General features: G+C 30.3%; 1 pseudogene; it reads right to left on the bottom strand.

The window, feature by feature from the left end:
• Nucleotides 1–5144: 5144 nt before the first annotated feature.
• LOC113001433 (probable WRKY transcription factor 75) lies at nucleotides 5145–6288 on the bottom strand (annotated as a pseudogene).
• Nucleotides 6289–23154: the final 16866 nt, after the last annotated feature.

Below are 23154 nucleotides of genomic sequence, written 5' to 3' on the forward strand. Positions count from 1 at the left end.
CAATTAAAACAAGTTTCTGTGTGTAGTTGAGTATAATTTATTTTTATTAATTTTCTATTTATCTTGTTTTAAAAGGATTTAAATATTTTATCTTGAGCAACTAAGAATATTTTTCCTTTAATTATTCGGATTTTTATATCAGTATATGTCAATGCCAACATTTACGGTCTTATTTTCCCTTCAATTATTCTACATACCTCTCCCTGTGTTTTTGTTGCTCCCAAATCACTGCTTAATTAATTGTACCAATCACTACACATCTCTCTTTATCTGCAGAACGTAACGTAATTTGATGGAATAAAATGTAGTAGCTAGCTTCATGATATATATATTAACGGAAGCTTAAATAAGAAAACTAGGAGGAGTCAGAATAGATAATCAAAGGCTATGGAGCCTTGATTGATAAACTCTTTGCAGTAGTACAAGTTTGAAGGAAATCATTGAGTATGAAGTTGAAATTGTTGTCAAGAAAGATTAAAATCTGCAAAGACTTTCAAATGTAAAGAACTGACCTTGTGACTTGTGAGGCCATTGTTCATGCCACTCAAAACATGTCAATTTTTTGAGCCGCACCTTTTCTTTGATCACTCCCAAATTTAAATAGTAGTGACCATTGAATTGCATTAACATGATTTCATTGACACATCTAAGTTTGACCATAATGGCCTTGGGCATTTTCATGACAACATCATCTTAAAATTACCAAACATGCGTGTAGAAACATCACAAAAGCCAATAGAACAAGGCAGAGAATGAAAGAAAATAAAAACTTGTTTGGGTTTTCTTCATCATTCTCACAGAAAAATGAAAAAAATAAAAATAAAGGTGAGAAGATGGGAAATAGAGATAAAAAGAAACCACATAATAAGGTTGCATGTGTAATATTTCTCTTGATTGAAAGAAAAATTATTCGGTGGTTTGGAATTGTTATCATCTTAACTAATTTGCATTTGACATATAATCAAGTGTCATTAGCTATTTCTTGAAAATTGAAAATTTTGAATATATATATTTCATAAAGAATAATTGAAATCATAAATATATAACAATCATTATTGAATAATTTTCGTTGAAAAAAAATATTTATAAATTTAAATATAATAGACATTAAAGAGATTTATACTAATAAATTATCGAATGAATCAATAAGTAAATTTGATATCGTATCTTAAAGATTCATATTTATGATTTTTTTTTTCATGTTATTTTTTATATTTTTATTCAATGTAGGATACCTCACTACGATAACAGAGATTATCTTATCCTTACACCATGTGGCATCATCTAGAAATATACCGCATATTTTATTAATTCACTTTCGTTGCACCAAGTTTTGTGTAAGATGTTCTTAAAAAAAAGTTGTGGATGATGAAAGAATTTTTTGTTATCAAATCGATGGAACGTAAAGGTTTGAGTAAAAATTCCTTGTGTTTTTGTCACCTAAGATCACTCACTTTTCCCATGATTTTTGGTGTTCCACATGATTTCTTCTTGCCACATAACTAAATTAATGAAGCTCTCTTTGAAGATCTTTTTCAAGGAATCCTGGGGGATAGTCCGGGTCCAGGGTGCCTGTTAAAGTTAATTAAAAGGAGTGATGTAGAAGGCAATCATAGAAGGTTGGACCCCATAACCTGAAATGAAAAGGGTTGTCAGTGATCATCAAGACACAATCATGTTGCACTATGATTGAAATTAGGGGACCAAGAAAGCCATTAGAATTAGAAACTGGGCTAGTAACAATGAATTTAAATAATTCATACGAGGTTGAGTTTACTTATATGTATTTGATTCACTATTTATTTTTGCAAATTTTTCAATAAATAACCATTTATTTTTCAAATTTTAAAATGTAAACTGTTATTTATATAAAAATGTAAAAATACTTCTAACAAAACTGTATCCTAATTCTCGTTATTTTTAAATATGTCTTTAATTTTTATAAGTTTATATTTTTTTAACTTTTGATCCTATAGTTTTTTTTTTTAATTCCTAATTTTTGATCCTATAGTTTTTTTTTTTAAGTTTGAGGTATTTCAGTTTTAGTTTCTATAAGTTTTTTTTTTTAAATTTTTAAGCCTTCTCATTATCTATTCCTATTTTTTATTTATAAATTAAAACATACAACATAAAGCTTTCCATATCCCTATTCTCTCAATTAGATATTATCAATATTAGTTGTGTTTTTTATGATAATCAATATTATCCTTCTTTTAATCTTCTTTTTTTCGGTATATATATATATATATATATATATATATATATATATATATATATATATATATATATATATATATATATATATATATATTTTGTTGATGATGATATTGATACAAAATTTCATCTTTTAAAAGCAGTGATATTTTTATGAACACATAATATAGATATTTTTCTCACAACACAATTAAATAATAACTTATATATAGATATAGTTGTTTTAATACTTCTACACATTAAATAATGAATTTGTTTTTCTCTTAGTTGAATTACAACTAAAATTAATGAAGCGGTAAAAAAAAAAAACACTAAGAAAACATTTGGTACGAGTGATATTTTTTGTTTTTTAGAAATCATAAGATTAGAAAACTTAGATGACACTTGTTTAGGTGATTTTTTGTTTTCATTTTGATTGAAAATGAAAAACAATGATAAAAATATGCTTATGCTTGTTTTAAAATAAAGCTGAAAATTGAAAACAATAAATGGTCTCTGGTATTTTCAAGCAGGAAGCAGAAAACGCCGACAAGGCCTGAAGATCAAATAGTCTTGGCTTCTCTCCGCAATCTTCTTCGCTGCTAGCCTGCTACCACCGCGACCTCTTGCCAGCCACTTCTTCATCCGTTTGGAAAATAGAAAATGCACGATCGGAAGGTTTAATAGAGAAGCAATTGACGCTAGTTTTATGCTGTTGGAGGTGGGAAGAAGAAAGTCCTACTATGTAGGTGGAAGGCGGTGATATTAATTAGCATATAACAATTTTATTTATTTTTTACAATTTAATGTTATTTAGGATCTACCAAAAAATAAATAAAAGCTGCATATATTTATTTATTATTTTTGTACAAAAATGATAATAAATAATTAGCACGTATTTTTATTTTTCTAGTATACTATAATTTTTTTATTTATAAATTATGTATTGATATAAATATATTCTTATTATTTAAAATTTATTTGTAAATTTAATATATAAATATTTTAGAAACTTTTATTGAAAATAGTTAAACTAAACATATTTTTAATATTTTTATTTTATGAAAACATAAAATACGGAGTCAAAACAAATAAATCAAAATTTGAAAATAGAAAAGACTCTTTCAAACCGAGTGCTTAATTTTTCTGTGCTTAATATGTATTTTAAAAAATAATATTTTTTATTAAATTATATAATATGATAAATCAATAAAAATATAAATAATTTTTTTATTCTTAGAAAATGTATTCAATAATCAAAAGTAATTAAAAGATAAAAAAGGAAATTGATAAATTAACAACTATACAAAGTTAATTATAGATGAAACATATTAACTGTGCTGGGATGCTTTTAAGATGAGATCAGATTATATATATATATATATATATATATATATATATATATATATATATATATATATAAAAGAAGATAAGATCCGATTTTGGTCAAATCTTTTCTGTCAAGGTGAAGAAAATCTTTGTGGATTCCTGTAGTCCAAACTAATTATTTCAGTAATCTATCAACTCCAATTTTAAAAGAAAATAAATGTTATTTAAAAAAAAAAGTGGTTAATTTCCAGCTATAATCTCACCCCGTTCAAAACAAGAATGAACCCGCTAATTTGAGTTATCTCTACAAGAATCCAACACCATGATGAGACTGAGAGGGGAAATCAACCATAAAAAGATAAAAAAGAGGAGGGAAAAAATAATGAAAAGAAGAAGAGAGAAAAAGAGAACCCTAATCATAAATCTATTAGGGTCCCCACCATGAAAAGCTTCGAAGCAAGAGCAAAAGAAACAGAACAACTCCACCAACGTTTCAAGAAGCTGGAGCAAGAGTGGCAAGCCTTCAAGGAATCCAAGCCAACACCACCAACAACAAAAGCTTCACACAAACATTCCCTTCAATATTCAAACGAAACCATCCAGAAGCCACGCAAATATTCTCCAAGAGAACTCATGTTCAACCTTCAACAACAAGAGTCTCCCTCACCGGAAGAAGAAAAATCGAAGAACGTAACGAGGACCAAGGATAGGGCAGTGCAAGAGATTCTTCAAGAGCGTAGGGAGGCCATTGAGAGGGGAAAATTGAAGGGTCGACGACTTTTTCATTCAGAGGAAAAGGGTGATGAGAGTAACAGTCGTCATGAAGTGAGATCAATGTCCTTCTATGAGGAGGAGGATGATGAATCTAGTGGAAGCGAATTAGGGGTGCATGATTATTGCTCGCGCGAGCTTTCATATTCTTCTTCCTCTACATCGTCCTGTCTCATTGGTGGCGACAATCATAACCAAAATAACGAGACAGTGGCGCCTTTGGTGGCAATGATAACCACGGAGATGGGAGTTGCTAGTAATAGTAGGCGTGCCAATAGAAGCACGAGGTATGCTGTATTCTTAGGTGGGGTTGCTGCTATTATCTTGCTTGTGATTGCAACGTTAATGCGCTTGGGAAAGAGTTTTGGTGGAGATGATTGCGACAAGATTTTCATTCCAACATGAAATGATATATAAAAATTGTTTCAAGGAATATGATATATATAGTGTTTGAGTGTGTAACTACTACAAACTATATGCATGCACAAATGTTGGTGCTTGCTTTCTGGAAGCTAAGGATTTGATTTGTCTAAAAATTTCAATGCCTATGTATTTTGTTGAGTATTTTTGCCTAGGAATCCAATATAGATACAAAGGGTTATAACAACTCTTTACTATTCAACCAATCGAACTAACCCTTCAGCTAATTTTATTTTTTTTGAACCCATAAGATATTGTGCTTCTATGACATAATTCTTTTAAGAAGACGATGCTTTGAGTATCTTCAGAAACATTATGTTGACAATCACATGCTTCAGATGAGCAAATAAGCAAACAAGCTAGGTATATATTATGTCAATTATATATCCACGGCACTAAGGTCCTTTGGATAACATGATTAACTTCATATTCTATTCCAATGTGGGAGGCACATTACACACTAGGTTGCTTATGAGTAGGTTTCCCAAGATTTGGTCAAAGCTTTCCGCTGATTTATCGACAGGGTCGTAGGTTGTTACCACAATCTGTTCATCTTGGGGATGGCGTTGAATTTGTCTCTTGAGATTGCAATCTCAATGAGAGCACCTGTAGTCGCTTCTGAAAGCAACAAAATAAAATTGGACTAAGAATTGCCGAAATGTGAATGACAATTAAATTAAATCTCTAATCCTCTATTGATACTAACCTTAATTTTGTTTGGTTAAACAATATACTAATATTGCTAGGACTATTACTATAAAGGACAACCAATCTTATTTCTCCTTGTCCATCTGAGGCTGCAGATGGTAACTTGTATAGAAATTTAGAAAATACTTATTCTACATTGCTAGTACTACACTACTTGCTACTAATAAGGATATTATCATAGACATAAGATTGACTTAATGATTGAAAGAAGGGAAGGGAGATTTGAAAGAAGGAAAGATGGTAGATTTAAATTTGTTCCACTAATATTTTTAATAAAATTAACATTTATTGATCCCAAAAAAAACTTATAAGGGTATTCCCCAATAAAAGTGACATTTTTTTTTTTAAATGAAAAGGTAGCATCCTATGTCTTTTGTGAGTTCTTGTTGATATTTTTTAAAGCTTAAAAGGGTGCAAGGGTAAAGGTAAATCTTTCGTTATGTACTGAATCTTTCACAGAAAGGTGACTGTATTACTACAGTACAGATATTACCGTATGTCAGGTTCATAAGGGTAGCTTAATTATTCTACAAACCTTCAAATAATACTGTTAAATTTTAAAGTATAAATTTTTATCAGTGTGGCACTAACCTTGGGAATTTATTGTTTTTCACTATCTTTTTCATATATTTTCTCCACTGGTATCCCATCGTCCAGAACATCAACCTGACTCTTTGTTTGAAATACATATCTGTGTTGCTTAATAAACTCTTTATCACTTTCTTTCTGCTCTGATATGGCCATCCTTTGGGTTCTTAAAACCTCATTCTCAACATGAACAGTAGAAATATAATCAACTTTAAAATCTGATGAAAAAGGAGTAGATGATGTAGATGAAGTAGGGAGCATCACTTGGTGTTTCTCCATTGATTGAAAAGTAACTAGAGACCTGCAGCTAGCACTAGCTAGAAAGCAATATGGCAAAAAAAGTGATGTGTTGTATATATAATGGAAAAAGGTGATGGTGATGCATTAATTACAAGCCTACAAGATTAAATTTGACTACAGAGAAACTATACATGTAGCTACATGAGAGATGATACGCTTGATAAATTCGCCGTATAGAATGGGTAAGATGTGTCCAAAATAGTAGGGAATCTAATTAAACTATATGCATTTTTATATGTCAAAAGTTGCCGTAGATGGAAACTCCAAACCTTCAATTTTTGTGTTAAAGGATTTAAAAAAGACAACATTATGAAAAAAAAAATAGAACAATTTTGCTTCTTTTTCCTTTTCTTTTATTTTTTGTAAATGAGAAATTTACTTAGAAGCCAAAACCTTCTAGGAAAACTAATAACAAAAGCAATATTTATTTCTTATGAATAGTTTTGCTGCTTTTACCTTGTATGTTATATGTTTCATGTTAAACTATACTACTATTTCTTTCTTTTCTAATGAATTTTTACTACTAATCTACATGCACAAAAAGGGAAAGATGCCGAGGGTATATAGCAATGTATGGATTACATTTGCTTAGTTATTTTCATTTTGGATTTAAATAATTAATTTCAAACCACTTTCAAATGTATTAACAAAAAATATCATTGATTTGAGTAGATGTGAGTTGGAATTCTTTAAATAAGATATCTAATTCAAATCTTTGTGAATAAAAGAAAAAATATGATTGAAAGAAAAAATTGATTAGTTAAAAGAGATTAGTCATACTTTTTTATTGGGATCAATTATTGTTAAAATCAATATATATCCTACACTAATAACCACTATTACATATGTGACTTTTAATAATAGTTTTTTGTCTAATACTTAATAAAAATGTTATTAAAACCTTTGACAACATTAAATAAAATTATTAAATTATGAATAAATATTTCTAATATATTTTTGTGATATTTTATTAAATGTTAAGTATATATAGTTTATGTTGTTAATTAAAGTCTAAAAATATCAAAAAAAAACTCTAGCAATATGAACTATACGTAATATCTGATAAAATATCACAAAAATATTATTAACATTTATTCATAATATCACAATATTTCTTGGATGCTACCAAAGGTTCTTAGTAATATTTTTATTAAATGTAAAATAATATTATTAAATATCACATGTGTAATAATGGACATGTTTTCTTAAAGAAAAAAAAAGTAATTTTAAAGGTTGTTCAAAAGAATATGTCAAGTTAGGCCAGGTTACCCTAGTACCCATCATTTCACAACCTGATTTTAGTTATTTAGTTATTGGGTTTAGTTGTGGTGGAAGTGCTTTTTTTTTTTTTTTGTAGGCAAATATAATTATATTAAGGTGAGTATATATAAGTAATACCTCCATATAAATCAGATCAACAAGAACAACAGTTCCAGTTTTAAAACATCAAATAGCTAAATAGAAACAATGAGAACAAGACCATGCAATATCAATCTTGTTCCTATTAGTATTTCTATAGCTGCCTAAACAAATAAACAAAAACCTGCAGATTTTGCTATTTTGGTTGATCGATCAGTTCAAGCACTCCAACAAGTTTGTGCTCCAATCATAAAAAGAGAGATGCTTTAGCTTTGTTTTGCATGATATCCATAACCAAGCACGTACCACAATTGAGTCCCATAAAGATTCTACATCCACCTCTTGGTTATTGAAAACAACATTGTTCCGCAATAACCAAATGCCCCAAACTGTCACAAACCATAAGATCGACCATCAATCTGTCATTTAATTCTTTTCTTCCAGAACTCAAAAAGTGTTGCTAAAAGTGCTCCATTGGTTTGTAGTGTAGAACCATTTGTACACCTAGCCAATTCCAGCACCTGCTCCATATACTTGACGCTATCGGGCATAAGAAAAACAAGTGTTCTAATGTTTCTTCTTGGTGATGGCATAATGGACATGAGAAGTCCATGTTGTCAAGCCTAGTATTCCTTCTCCTCAAGTTTGATCTAGTTGGCAAGCTGTCATGCATGATACTCCACCCCAAAAAAGCAACATTTGAGGGCACTTGATATCTCCATAACTCCTCATAAACAGGTAACATCTCTACAACTCTAAAACCCCTCATTAGAAGGCTTACGCATTGCTAGCCGAGAAAGTTCTCGAGGGACATTGTGTCCACACCAACACATCCTTTTCATTTTGCTCCAACCCCACATTGTTGTGTTCCTCCATAAACCTCTGCAAAATTGATTCCTCCCAATTAAACCATTCTCTCCTCCACTCTAGTTTCCAAACCCATCTCCCTTAAACCCAAGACCCTACCTCACCATATTTTGCCTTAGATTTTTGCCTTCTCCACCCAAATTCGAAAATGTCTCCATATTTTGCTTTAAGCAATTTACACCATAAACTTTGTTAACAACAAGTCATTCTCCATCTCCATTTGGCCAAGAGAGCTTGATTAAATTCTTTTAAACTTTTCACCCCTAGACCTCCTTCCTCCTTTTCTTGGAAAATCTTCACCCAACTAACCCAACATATCTTTCTTTCATCATCACTCCCTCCCCACAAAAAATCCGTTTGCAACTTGTTGATTTCTCTAATGACTCTTGTAGGAATCTTAAAGAAAAAAATGAAGTATAGAGATAAGGATGTCAATAGTGATTTAATGAGGCAGTCTTTCTCCATATGATAGTTGCCTTTGCGTCCAACTTGCAAGCCTATTCTTTATTGTTGATAGTTGATTAGATGATAGTTGATAGTTTTAGAGAATTGTTTTAGAAAGAAGGCTATGTCATTGATTTCTTGGATTATCAATTACAACATACCAATTGTCTATTTATAGGCTCAAGTCACCAACCTCTCAATGATGGTGAATGTTTCTACATTACTTTAGGTCTTTCTAGAGTTTTCATGATAGATTAGTATCATGATAGTTCTAGATTCTTCTATCTTATACATACACTTATAGTTCTAGATTGTTCTACCATATTCATACACATTATAGTTCTAGATTGTTCTACCATATTCATACATATTATATTTAAGAATATTCTAGAAATTTGTAGCAATTTCAACACTCCTCCTTGATGCAAATTTCTGTGACTCCGAGCATAGCTCGTAATTCTTCAAATCTTGGTCTCGACAAAGCCTTTGTGAATATGTCTGCAATTTGATCTTCTGTTCTGCAGTAGTCGAGTTTGATCTCTTTAGTTGCTTCAGCTTCTCTGATAAAGTGATACTTGATTGCTATGTGTTTTGTTCTGCTGTGATGAACTGGATTCTTCGCCATTGCAATTGCTGATTTGTTGTCGCAGTTGATTTTAGTAGGCTCATCTTGTTTTTCTCCCATGTCTTCAAGTATCCTACGAAGCCATATAGCTTGACTCGTTGCTTCAGCAGCTGCCACGTACTATGATTCTGCTGTTGATTGTGCTACTGTAGCTTGTTTCTTCGACGCCCAAGAGAACATTCCTGATCCTAGTGAGAAAGCATAGCCAGAGGTACTCTTCATGTCATTTGCCGAACCTGCCTAATCACTGTCGGTGTAGCCAAGTAATTATGAGTTGGTCTCGGTAGTATACCATATACCGAACTCTTTTGTTCCTTGTAGATACCTCAAAATTCTTTTTCCTGCTCCAAAGTGTATTTGACTTGGGCTTTGCATGAATCTTGATAGAAGACTTGTAGCATACATTATGTCAGGCTGTGTAGCTGTCAAATATAGGAGGCTTCCAATTAGACTTCGATATTTGGATGCATCAGCTTCTGGTGCTCCATCATTCTTCTGTAGTTTCTCATTTGTTATGAGTGGAGTAGCAACAGGTTTGCAACCATACATCTTGAATTTCTTAAGTAAGCCTTCTGTGTATTTCTTTTGCGAGATGAATATCCCTTCATTTCTCTGACTTACCTCTATGCCGAGGAAGTAACTCATCAAACCAAGGTCGGTCATCTCAAAGGTCTTCATCATGTCTTCTTTAAACTCCATCATCATCTTAGTATTGTTTCCCGTGTAGATAAGATCATCTACATATAGAGAGAGTAAGAAAGTGTACCCTTGAGACTTGATGTAAAGTGTAGGCTCACTCTTGCTCCTCCTGAATCCTCGATCCATGAAATACTGATCGATTCTGCTATACCATGCTCGAGGTGCTTGCTTCAAACCGTAGAGTGCTTTTCTTAGTCTTAACACTTTGTTTTCTTTGCCTTCAGACACGAATCCTTGTGGCTGCTCCACATAGATCTCTTCTTCAAGTACGTCGTTAAGGAAGGCGGATTTGACATCTAGTTGATGGATACTCCATCCTTTTTGTGACGCAAGAGCTATTAGAGCTTTTATGGTATCAAGACGAGCTACTGGTGCAAATGTCTGATTGTAGTCAATTCCGGGTTGCTGTGAGTAACCCTTAGCTACTAGCCTTGCCTTGTGTTTCTGTATGGTGCCATCAGAGTTGAGCTTTGTCTTATAGACCCACTTAACCCCAATGATATCTTTTCCATGGGGACGATTTACTAACTTTCATGTGTTATTTTTCTCGATCATCTGTATCTCTTCTTCCATTTCCATGACCCATACTTCCTGCTTTGACGCTTCTTCAAAGCTTCCAGGTTCAAGTATGGCCAAGTTACAGGTTTCATATATGTCCACCAAAGATCTTACTCGTCTTGGAGTAGACTCTGGTGATGATAGTTCTTGATCTTGTTGTTGTGGTGGAGGTGAAGGTGGTTCACCTGGGTCTTCTTCCTCAGCTTCTTCTTGAGGTAGTTGAGCGGATATAAGAACGTTCTTCTCCACTTTTTCTTCATCCCAATTCCAAGAAGTGTACTCATCAACTACAACATCTCAACTGATGACGAGTTTCTTAGTTTGCAAGTTGTAGACACGGTAGCACTTAGAGATATTGCTATACCCAAGGAAGATACCTCGTATAGTCTTGTCTTCAAGCTTGTGCCTCTTCACGTCTGGAACATGAATGTAGCATATAGATCCAAACACCCTTAGTTGATTTGTTGATGGCTTCTTCCCGTTCCAAGCTTCAATTGGAGTCTTGTCTTTTACAGACTTAGTTGGAATTCTGTTGAGTATGTAAACAGCAGTGTAGACTGCTTCAGTGGCCCAGAATGTGTTAGGTAGTCCCTTCTCCTTGAGCATCAATCTAGCCATTTTCATAACTATGCGATTCTTTCTCTCGGATACTCCATTTTGTTGAGTAGAATATGCGATTGTAAGTTGTCGCTCAATGCCTTCAGCCTCACAAAATCTTTCAAATTCGCGAGAGGTGTACTCTTTGCCGCGATCACTTCTTAGTACTTTTATTCGTTTTCCACTTTGATTTTCAGCAAGGGCCTTGAACTTTTTGAATACTCCAAAGACTTCTGATTTTTCTTTTAGAAAATATACCCATGTCATTCTAGAGAAGTCATCAATGAAGAGTATGAAGTACCTGTTGTTCCCATGTGATGGCGTCCTCATTGGTCCACAAACGTCCGTATGTATCAGCTCCAATAGATCTTTCGCTCTCCATGCTCTGCTTGTTGAGAAAGGAAATCGGTGTTGCTTACCAAGGAGACATCCTTCACACACTTCATTGTTCTCCTTTATGCTTGGAAGATCTCTCATCATGTTCTTCTCATGGAACAACTTCAAGGCATGTGTGTTGAAGTGGCCAAATCTTCGATGCCATAGCCATGAATCATCAACTTGTACCTTCATGGCAATGCTTGTTGCATATTTTAAATTTAGAGGAAAGCTTCTATTGCTCTTATTCATCTTTACTTGGGCTATCTCAGACCTTTTATTTTTGTTGTCTAAGATTTTGCATACACCTCATTCAAAGTGAAGTGTGTAGCCTCTCTCCATCATTTGGCCAATGCTTAGAAGATTTTCTTTTAGGCTGGGAACTAGTAAGACATCATGGATGAGTCGCGTACCTTTATCTGTCTCCACCATGACAGTGCCTTTGCCTTTTGATTCAACCACACTTTCATTTCCCAGTCGAACTTTGACTTTGACAGACTCATCAATACTTTTAAAAATACTCTTATCCTTGGCCATGTGATTGCTACATCTACTATCCAAGTACCAGTTTCCTCCCTTTTCTTTTATTGAGTCTTGAGTGACATAGAACGTACATTGTTCTTGATCATGCTCCTCTGCGATATTGGCTTGATGCCTATTTTTGTTGCGACAATTTTTCTCTACGTGCCTGAACTTCTTGCAATGGTTGCATTGTGGCATATTACAGAACCAACAATTTTTCTTTGCGTGGCCTTGCCTTTTGCATATATTGCATGGAGGATTTTTATCTGTTTTGTTCTTAAGGAAATTCCTAGAACCTTCTCTTCTTCTGGAAGTTTCTCCATAATTTTTCTTTCCTCCATTTTCTTTGTTTTGGGGCTGAAATTTAAACTTTAACTGGAAGGCATTTTCAATTGTATCTTCTTTATGCCTATACAGTCTTTGCTCATGTGCTTCAAGAGAGCCCACAAGTTCTGTCTCTGATAGAGTGGGCAGATCTTTGGTTTCCTCAATCGTTGTCACGATTGGGTCAAACTTTTGGGGCATAGTAATTATAATTTTCTCAACAATTTTCTTGTCAAGAATATCTTTCCCAAAAGCTCTCATTTGATTAACTATTTCTTTAACTTTAGAACAGTAATCTTTAACTGTCTCAGACTCCTTCATCTTCAATAGTTCAAAATCTCTTCTTAGAGATTGGAGTTTAACGACACGTACCTTAACACTTCCTTGAAACTTCTCCTACAATGTGTTCCACGCTTCTTTGGCAGACTTAGCTCCCATAATTCTTGGGAAAATTGGATCAGCCACCGCTTGTTGCAAGGTGAACAACGCCTTTGAATTTTTCTGTTTATTTTTCTTCAACTCTTTTTCTTAAGATGCATTAAGAGCTGAAGTATTCACGGGAATGGTGAAGCCTTCTTCTACTATGTCCCATAAATCTTGAGATGAAAAATATGTTTCCATTTTAACATGCCAGAAATCATAATTTTCACCATTGAAGATAGGGACAGAAATAGTTGACGATTGAGTAGTGTTATCCATAGCTTAAAAAAAATATTATTAGAGTGGGTTAATAGTACAAAGGAAATTTTTGAAGTAGTTGAGAGGATTTTGGAATGGTAAGTAGGTAAGATAACTACGTCCAATGTATGACCGAACGTAGCTCTGATGCCACTGTTGATAGTTGGTTAGATGATAATTGATAGTTTTAGAGAATTGTTTTAGAAAGAAGGCTATGTCATTGATTTCTTGGATTATCAATTACAACATACCAATTGTCTATTTATAGGCTCAAGTCACCAACCTCTCAATGGTGGTGAATGTTTCTACATTACTTTAGGTCTTTCTAGAGTTTTCATGATAGACTAGTATCATGATAGTTCTAGATTCTTCTATCTTATACATACACTTATAGTTCTAGATTATTCTGTCATATTCATACATATTATAGTTCTAGATTGTTCTACCATATTCATACACACTATAATTCTAAATTGTTCTACCATATTCATACATATTATATTTAAGAATATTCTAGAAATTTATAGCAATTTCAACATTTATCTTTTGAATGATAGATTGTCTAGTCCGTTCTTTCCTTGGGTTAGCTCCAATGGGGATTCCTAGGAATACAAATGAAATTTTCATCATTCTACAATTAAGAAAAGAATCAAACATCTCAATTACGGCTTCCTCCACACAAATTTCTCCTAGTTTGCTCTTGTGGAAATTGACTTTGAGCCTGGAAATAAGTTTAAAATATCTAAGAGCACTTTTCATACACAGCGTACACATTTTCCAAAGTGACATCTCCTAACATAAGTGTGTCATTCGCAAATTGTAGCATGGAATCTCCTAGTTATCCATTTCCACCTTCACACTGGAGAATTTCTTGGACATCATAGCTTATCTCAAGAGTCCCGTAAGTTCCTCTGCAACCATCAAGAAGAGGAAAGGAGCAAGTCGATCACCTTGCCTCATTCCCTTTTGTGTGTAAAATTCGATGGTTGTCTGGTGGAAGCATTTGGGTAAAGGTAAAAAGCCTTGCTTGCCCATATACCAATGGTGCTACAAATTCACTGACAACCCAATTTGGTTTCAACTCTCCCAACAAAGACGTGATAAAATTGGCATATGGGATGGCGTGTTATACAGTGACCAACTGGGGATACACGACAGGGAGACATATTTCGTGAATCATGGGTGCATGCATGTACTTATAGGTCTCATAATAAAAAGACCGATAACTGATGACTGCAGCCACTAACCATAATTGTACACGAAATGTCCACCAGCAAGTTGCCATCAAGTTATTGACTTATAGTACACTAGCTAAATGTTAAAGAGGAAAACTAGAGAGTAGTGAAAATCTTTCATTAACTTTCTTAACGTACCATATACTGGGAAAATTACACACATAAATCAAAGTAAAAAACTTAGAAGAATGTTTCTTTACTGATAAAAAAATAGATTAATGTTTCTTTAAGTACTTTTGGTATAATTATTCAATAGTAATAAAAACTTGCATTAAAAAATAAAATTACTGATGAAGTTAAACTCCAATTTTGATTAGAAAATAACACTAAAAGAGTAGATGAAATTGCATGTAAATTTTGTGTTAAATTAAACTATAAAGACTAAAAATGAATTTAAGTATTTTTAAATTTAACAAACTTTAACCATTAATGCTAGATTTCGGCCAGGAGGATTAAGATTCATTACTTATTGACTTTTAAAAAATAAATAAATGGGATCTGTTCTAGCTAGAATGAATGCATTAATTAAGTTACTGTCCATTAGGTGACTCAAACTAAGATAAACTAATCTATCTCAGGTACTTAATTGAGGGTATACCCAAAAGAAAGTAAAGTTTTCAAATTAGACCAACAAATTAAACTGAAGGCTCAACAGCATCGAGGATATGACTAGGTTGAGATTCATTTTAACTATGCACTGGTCTATATAACTGAGTCAACTTACGCATACCTAGAGTCAACACTAAATCACACGATTATATGGTGTTCTTGAATTTGTCTCCTATCTCATGAAAACAAAGAAACACACTGTGTCCCAATCCTCAACAGAAGCATAGTATCCTTAGGCATGTCATAATCCCATGCACGTATTCTGTGATAACCAAACAACCTTCTATATGGTAGCAAATTATTCAATATTTTTCAAAAAAACAAAACAAAAAACTAAGCATATAAAGTTTGACTAACACATTGTAAGGGATGATCGAGGTTCAACACGGTAATACTGTCACCTTGGGTTTGCTGTCTGCACTACAAACCTTAGGTTGGCTGACATTTTGATCAACGCCATAAGGGGATAATTATTTTTTGTAATTTATGAAATAGAAGTAAATTTTAAATTAATACCCACAAAGGATAAGTAATAAGATATCCTATAATTTCAAAAAATCATAAATTAATCCATGATTTTTTTTATTGAAATCGTAAAAAAAAAGTAAACGATTTTTTTTATTTTTTTAATTATGACTTTAAATTCAAAAATATTTTATTTTTTAAATAATTATTAGAAGTTAAAAAAACATTATTGTATATTGTTAGTATTAGTAACAAAAATATTAAAAACATTGAACTAGAAATTTAAAATTAAAAATAATTTAAATTTGTTAATAATTAAGTTTTAAAAAATTACAACTTCTAATAACTAATTTAAATTATGACATTAAAGTCATAAATCAGTTTACGACTTCTAATAACTATTTTAAAAAATTAAAATAATTATGACTTTAAAGTTATAATTAAAAAAAATAAGAAGTCACTAACTTTTTTATGGCTTCAGTAAAAAAAACAAAAATCATGAATTAGTTTTAAGATTTTGTTTTCCAAAGTCATAACTCTACAATTTACCCCTTTCTGGATAAGAATTTAAAGTTTATCTCCATTTAATAAATTACAAACATAATTGCCCCTTCTGTAACTTTGCCGCCATAAGACGCACGCCAATAGTTTGAATATATTGGACCTAAAAGTTTATGTCAATAAGTGGTTCGTGTTGGATATTATTCCATTTTCATGCCGCAACACCTTTAAGCCAAACTCTTTTTTTCCGGCTTGCACGCGTGTTATTTGAATAAAAATCTATACTAACAATGAAGTCAATACATCTCATTTAATATCTACATTTCATTACATAATTTTATTCTTAAATCACTTCTTAAAACTTTAATATTTTTTTTTTCTAACCTACAATACTTCTATAATGTTAGTTATTTTTATTCTGTCACATTAATTATATTTAACTTCTATTTTTTAATTTATTATTTAAAAAATTCAGAGAGACACGAATTTCCTAGTAATAATAATCTAAAAAACGCTTCATAGTTACCCATAGCTTAAATAAATCAACTCGTTAATCATTATTTTAAGATATTTTAGCTTCTTCAAAAAAAAATTATAGCTAAAACAACTTGGCACTTTTAATATTATTTATTGTTTAAAATTTAAAATGTACAAAAACCAATTTTAGAAGAGATTAATTAATTTAGACGCGATGTCTTATTGTTCCTAGTTTTTTCATGTTTTTGAAAACAATTTCTGAAATTAAAAGAAGTTGATTTTTATCTGACATCTTTTTAATTATATATTTTAGATCATTTTAATTGTGACAACTTGGTGATTTTAATTTTTTTCCATCCATAGTTTTTGTATTTTCTTAAATAAAAAGTAACAATCCAACCTACACTTATTTTATAAGAGTTATACCATATTAAGTTTTTTTTTATTGTATTAAGTTACCTATAAACGATAATGTATTGTCAAAAATAATTTTCATAATTTAGTTTCCATTATGAATAAATTATTTATTCAGTCATTACAACGTTATTCCTTTTTTTTTTTATTTCAAGTGTTTGAATGGATTTATTTTTTTCAATTTTTTTATAAGTTTGCACAACCAATATAAGGTATAGACTTATTAAAAATGGTCAGTAAGAAAAATCAACAAAAGAAAAAGAAAGATCCAAAAAGAAGGAACATAGACCGTCAAGTACATGCGTGGTATTCTTGTGAAAAATGAAACAGAGAAGAAGAAAAAGGAGAATAGGAAGAGGAGAGGGGAGAGTGTAAGTGGGAAGAGAGAGCAACAAAAATTATAAATAAAAAAGTCGGTGAAGACTTTATACCAATAATTCAAAAAATATTTTCTTTTGTAAATTAGTATAAACTTATTTTCAATGCATATATAAACTGGGAATTTTCTTTTTATTAGCATTTCTCATGCAGTGGTAGTTTACTTAATTTTTTAATATTGAAAAAGATAATATTTTATAAATCAGATAGTAAAATGATTATTTTTGTAAAGTTAAACTTTTTTTTAAAGATGGCTATGCTAAAGCACATCATAGCCCAATTCAATATAAAATGAAAGTTTAAAAAGAAATGGTAAAAAGAAGTAGTTATGCTGAAATAATTAAAAAGTTAATAATTAAGAATAGAAAACTTTGTCGTTCTCATGACTCATTGCTCCTATTTTTCATAGCACTGTAGCAAAATTTTGTTTTCAAACTCTAAACTTAAAGATGTTAAAAGCCAATTTATTATTCAAAACAAACATTATAAGTATTTTGTTTAAAATTTATCTGTTTGGGAAGTAACAACAGACTATATATTAATTCAAATTTCTTAACATGATTATAATTCCACCATTTTGTCAACACATTATAAAGAGGCCGAAATGGGGCTCGATTGGATGTGAAAAGCATAACACATCAAGGAAAAATTATTTTGATTGGAAATGGAAGTGACATGCACTATGGAACCCCATGGAATCTAGTTGTGACCTCAAGGGCCCAATTATGCATTGTCCTAAGAGTGCACCCTCAACCCAGTATTGAATTAAATGGAGAACAATGTTCAAAGGATAAATTGAATAATGTGCAAAACAAGTTTAATTACCGAAAATTAATATAAAGGTTGAAACTTGTAAGGAGTTCATCTATACTGTTAAATATTTTATTAATGAATCTAAGAGTTAAAAACTAATCGCAACATAAACTGAATAATAAGCGGTTTCCCTTAGCCAATAACTAATATAAAATATGACAATATTTAGATACCTTTAAAAATTCCAACACCCAATAGACATCATAATTTCTATCAAATCCACATTTTTCTCTCTTTCTATCTATTTACATCTCTAAATATGTAATAACATTTGGGTTTCTAATGATCTTTTTCCAAAGTGTTAATGTATCAAATACATCATACATGTGGTCCACACTTACAATACAAAAAAGAGAAAAATCATGTTGGCAGAATATCCAGCCTAGAACTTATCATCACGAGTGTAAGCACCACGTAGTGTACATGCAGGGCTCCTATGTAACAAGTTGAGAAACATTGTAAGACAATGTTTTGGTTTTGGTTAATTTTTTGGTACGTAAATGTTGAGGAATATTATGCAGATATTTATTGAAAATTTAAAAATGATAAGTTAAATAAAAGTAGTTTTTAAATTTTTAAAATGTCAAATATTATTTGAATATCTTTTTATTTTGTAATCATCACAGTTATTAACGAAAACTTTAGTTATTGTGTCGCATAAATAAATTTAAAATTTCACTCTTTAATAAGAGCATTTTTTAAAAATATGAACATTTTTTAAGAATCATTGAGTATATCATTAAGTCGTATAATTCTTCTATATTAAATATTTAATTTCATTGTTTATTTATAATTTTTATTTCATTCGAAATATTTTTTTTAAAATTTAATTTAAATTTTGATATTTGATACCAAATATAAAATAACTCTCTCTATATATAACAATCAAGATAATATAAAATTATAATTGAATGGTTGGATAAACAAAATTCATATTTATATAAAGTTATTAATAGTGTATTAGTTAGTTAGTAAGAGTTACATAAGTCTAATTTGTTTTCTTCCTTTTCGTTTTTTCAATAAATTATTTTTTTCTATTATTAGTATTATCTAATTAGTTTTAATTTAATTTGTTTCTAAATTTTGAATTTTGATATAATATATCTATAAAAATATTGTATTTTGATTTAAATAATTTATTTGCATCCTTTATTATTCCTATTTTATATAATAGAATATTCACTATAAATAATAAAAATATCTTAATTTATTTCCTTTTTTATAAATTTATTTAAATTTAAAATATTTATGTAATTCATGAGTAATTTACTAGTTTTATATTGTCACCTGGTTCGTAGAGGTTTTTAATATGAGCTTTTACATATCATTTATCAATTATTGTGTCTACCTTTCATTTTCAATTCTCATATACAGCTAGATATGGGAATAAAATGGGTTGAAAACAAGTTTGACTCTCTTCTTTTCGGTCCTCACAAAAAGTGGAACAAGTAGAATTAAATGAAAATAAAAACATAAGAATCAACTTGTTAAGGGCCTTTGGGTTAGTCTATTTAAGGCTCCATTCTTGACTTGTTTACTATAAAGGTCAAACTCAAATTTTCTAAAGAAGCTGCTTTAGATAAAAAGGTCAAACTCAAACTAGAAAAAAAACTTGTTAAACTTGACAAGTCGACCTGTTTAAGTAATAATAATAATAATAATAATAATAACTATTATTATTATTATTAAATAAAAAACTTTTAAAACTCTTCAAATTCTTATAAAATAATAAATAAAAGTACTTTTAAGTTATATTGTAAGTGACAGATTAACTATGATTATCTATGACATCATGAATGACAGGATGAAGTGACATAAAATGCTTAAAGAGTTCATTTGCATGTGAAAAATTTTCAAAAAGAGAGAGATTCAAGCTAAAAGGATAATGCAATGAGATTTATACTTCCAAGGAAAAAAATGTTTTGTAAAGACATTTTTAGACAATTTAAATATTTTTGTTTGGCTATATTAGTATAAATCATTTCTAATCCATATATTTTTTAATATTATGTTCTCTTATACTTTGTGCTTTAACGACTTGAATTCAATATGATTTTATTTATCAATTATTTTTGGATTTGTACATTACTTATACGAAATTTTTAAGTTTCTTTTTTTTATTTAGTATTTCATTAAGTTTTAAAATAATCAGTTGATCAAAGACATTTTTAAGCAAACTTTTAAATAGGTTTGTAGGCTAAGCCAGACTTTTATGTAAGTCGAGCAAAATCGAGCCTTTGAAAAAAGCCTATAATAGATAATGAGTCAAACTTAAACTTTAATATTCAACTCAAGCTAAACTCAAGCCTAATAAAATTTGGCTTGATTCGACTCATTTGTAACTTAACAATGTAAGTTAATTTATTATTGTTTTCTCCTTCATAGAAACTAAAGAGTCCATCCTTTTATCTTTTATACGTGTTAATGGCCCAATTGGAAAGTTGGTATTGTCTTGTGGTTCTTGGTTGGAATCCATAATTTCATCTGAATTAATAAAAGACATGTGTAAGTCCATGAATATTTATGTTTGTTTGTTCTTTTTGTCCTTGATGATGTTATAAATATCATAAGATTATAATGAAATTATTTCGTGCTTATGTTATTCTTATTAAATAATAGAATTTTAAACAGTGTTATTATTAAATACGAATAACATAAGCATGAATGACACGAAATGTAACATGGAACGTTGTCTTTTTTTAAAATTAATTTTCATAAAAAACATACGAATGTATTCCATCAAATCCCAATTTAATTTATATTTTTTTAAAATTCTGAATTAATCTTTGCTTTTAAAAAAGGGCAGTGCTCCACGTTGCATTTCGTGCTTATGCTATTAGTACTAAATAGCACTACTGGAGATGAAATTCATAATATATCTCAAAAACAATTGTGCTCAATTCAAAACCTTTACTCTTAAAAGAGTTTGTGATGAATTTGGTTAGGTCCTGCCAAGTTTCATAGCTATATGTAGTAGGAGGTTTAGGGAGCCCTTCTAGTTTGAAGTTTGGCAAATATATCCTTCCGGAGCATGTGACAAATATATCCTTCTCATAGTTTTTTTAGCATGCTTTTCATTTGTTAAAAATGTATATAATTTAGCTTGAGAAACAACTCAAGTAAATAAAAATTATTTTATTTTGTCTACTATTTCCAAGCAATATTTACAAGAGAAATAAAAGGTAAAAGATCCGAGGACTAATGAAGAGAAAAGACCCAAAAAACACGATTACTAAGGGAAAGAAAAAAAAAAGAGTCTAAAGTATTTTCTTACTTTTAAATGATATTAGAATTTAATTTTTATGCACAGCCAATATAAAAGACATTATAGTGTTAACCAGTTAAAAATTTAATAAATAGGTTTTAAATTATTTATTGTAAAAGTTAATAAAACTATCTTATACAATAATTTGTAATTAAATGGTAATGTAAATCTCATTGCATAAACTATTTAGTCATAATATTACGTATAAAGCAAATGTAATATTATGTTATATTGTCATTCTTTAACAAAGTGTTTAAACAATCGTTTATATACTTTTTGTGATGGGAAGGAAAAAGTTAAGGGTGTGTTTAGTTTTTTTACATTTAATTTTTAGTTAAGATATTTTCGGTGATGATTATATCGGTTTTAATAATTGTTAATTAAGCAAATAGAAAAAAATAATAAAAATTCATTTATATTACATTTGTATTTTCTTAAAATAAAATGTAGTTTATTTTGATAATATTTATTAAGTAGTAGTACCAATTAGAAATACCAAACAAAAACTAAACCAAACGTAAAATCAAAGTGAAAATGGAGCATCTTCTCCCTCCCCCATGATTATATATTCCCACAAACATCGCTACCTGTTTACTGGACTTTCAAAGTGCACTTCATTTTCTCTAGTTCTGCAAATGCATTTCGTTCACGCGTAAGAAGAGTTTCTTTGTGATGAAAACATAAGTGTGTGATTGGGGCGGTCTTTTATCAATTAAAACTCCTTCATTCACACTCTTTTCCACACGGATTTGGATCTTTTAGAGTTTAAAAGAAAAAAAAAATCCAGTTCTTTTTAGTAGGTCATACAACAGGTTTTACATCAATAGCATTTGGAACTATGTATATAGGAAATAAGATATTTTAGTATACACATTTTTATATCTATTTTATCCATACAACTATATTTCATAAGTTATTGTCTTATCCTTTACTTTACAAATAATTCAGTACCTTCTATTATCTTTCTCCTTATTTAAAAAAAAAATGAAAAAAACAGTTAGGCACAGAACCTAGACACTACCTGCATGTTTTCCCTAGTCTTATATGATATGAAGTGATTGATAAATAATTTTGTCCATTAACTATGTGAGAAATGATTTAATTCCAAACCTTTGGGTATAAATATTAGTCCTTATTATATTTTCATATTACTTAAATACATGATTTCATTGCAGGTAATATAAATCATCTAAGTAAAATTACAATTATGACAGAAGAACACTACAAGAAATACTTATATAATAATTTATAATTAAATAACAGTGTAAAATTATTTACACATTGGATGTGCATAACCTATTTCCTGAAGAAGAAAAAACTACATCTATTTTTTTCTCTCATTATACAATAAAATTCATACTATATATCTCACCTCTTATATATCTAATTATCTTCTTATCTCGTATCAATCAGTTGTATAACTTAATTTAAATTAGAATAATTTTATCTCTTAGCATCTTAGCTTGTCTCTTATCAATTAGACGTACATAAACTCTATAAATATATTCTGCAATATAAATAAAACGTAATTGAGAAATCCTTCAATAATTTACTCCAAACCTTCCGTTGGTTAAATAATGAGGTCGATTTCACTTGGCGAACGGACACTATACGTGCTTGTCATCGCCGGGTATAAAAAA

This window comes from Glycine max, chromosome 4 (genome assembly GCF_000004515.6).
Source record: "Glycine max cultivar Williams 82 chromosome 4, Glycine_max_v4.0, whole genome shotgun sequence".
NCBI classification, from domain to species: domain Eukaryota; kingdom Viridiplantae; phylum Streptophyta; class Magnoliopsida; order Fabales; family Fabaceae; genus Glycine; species Glycine max.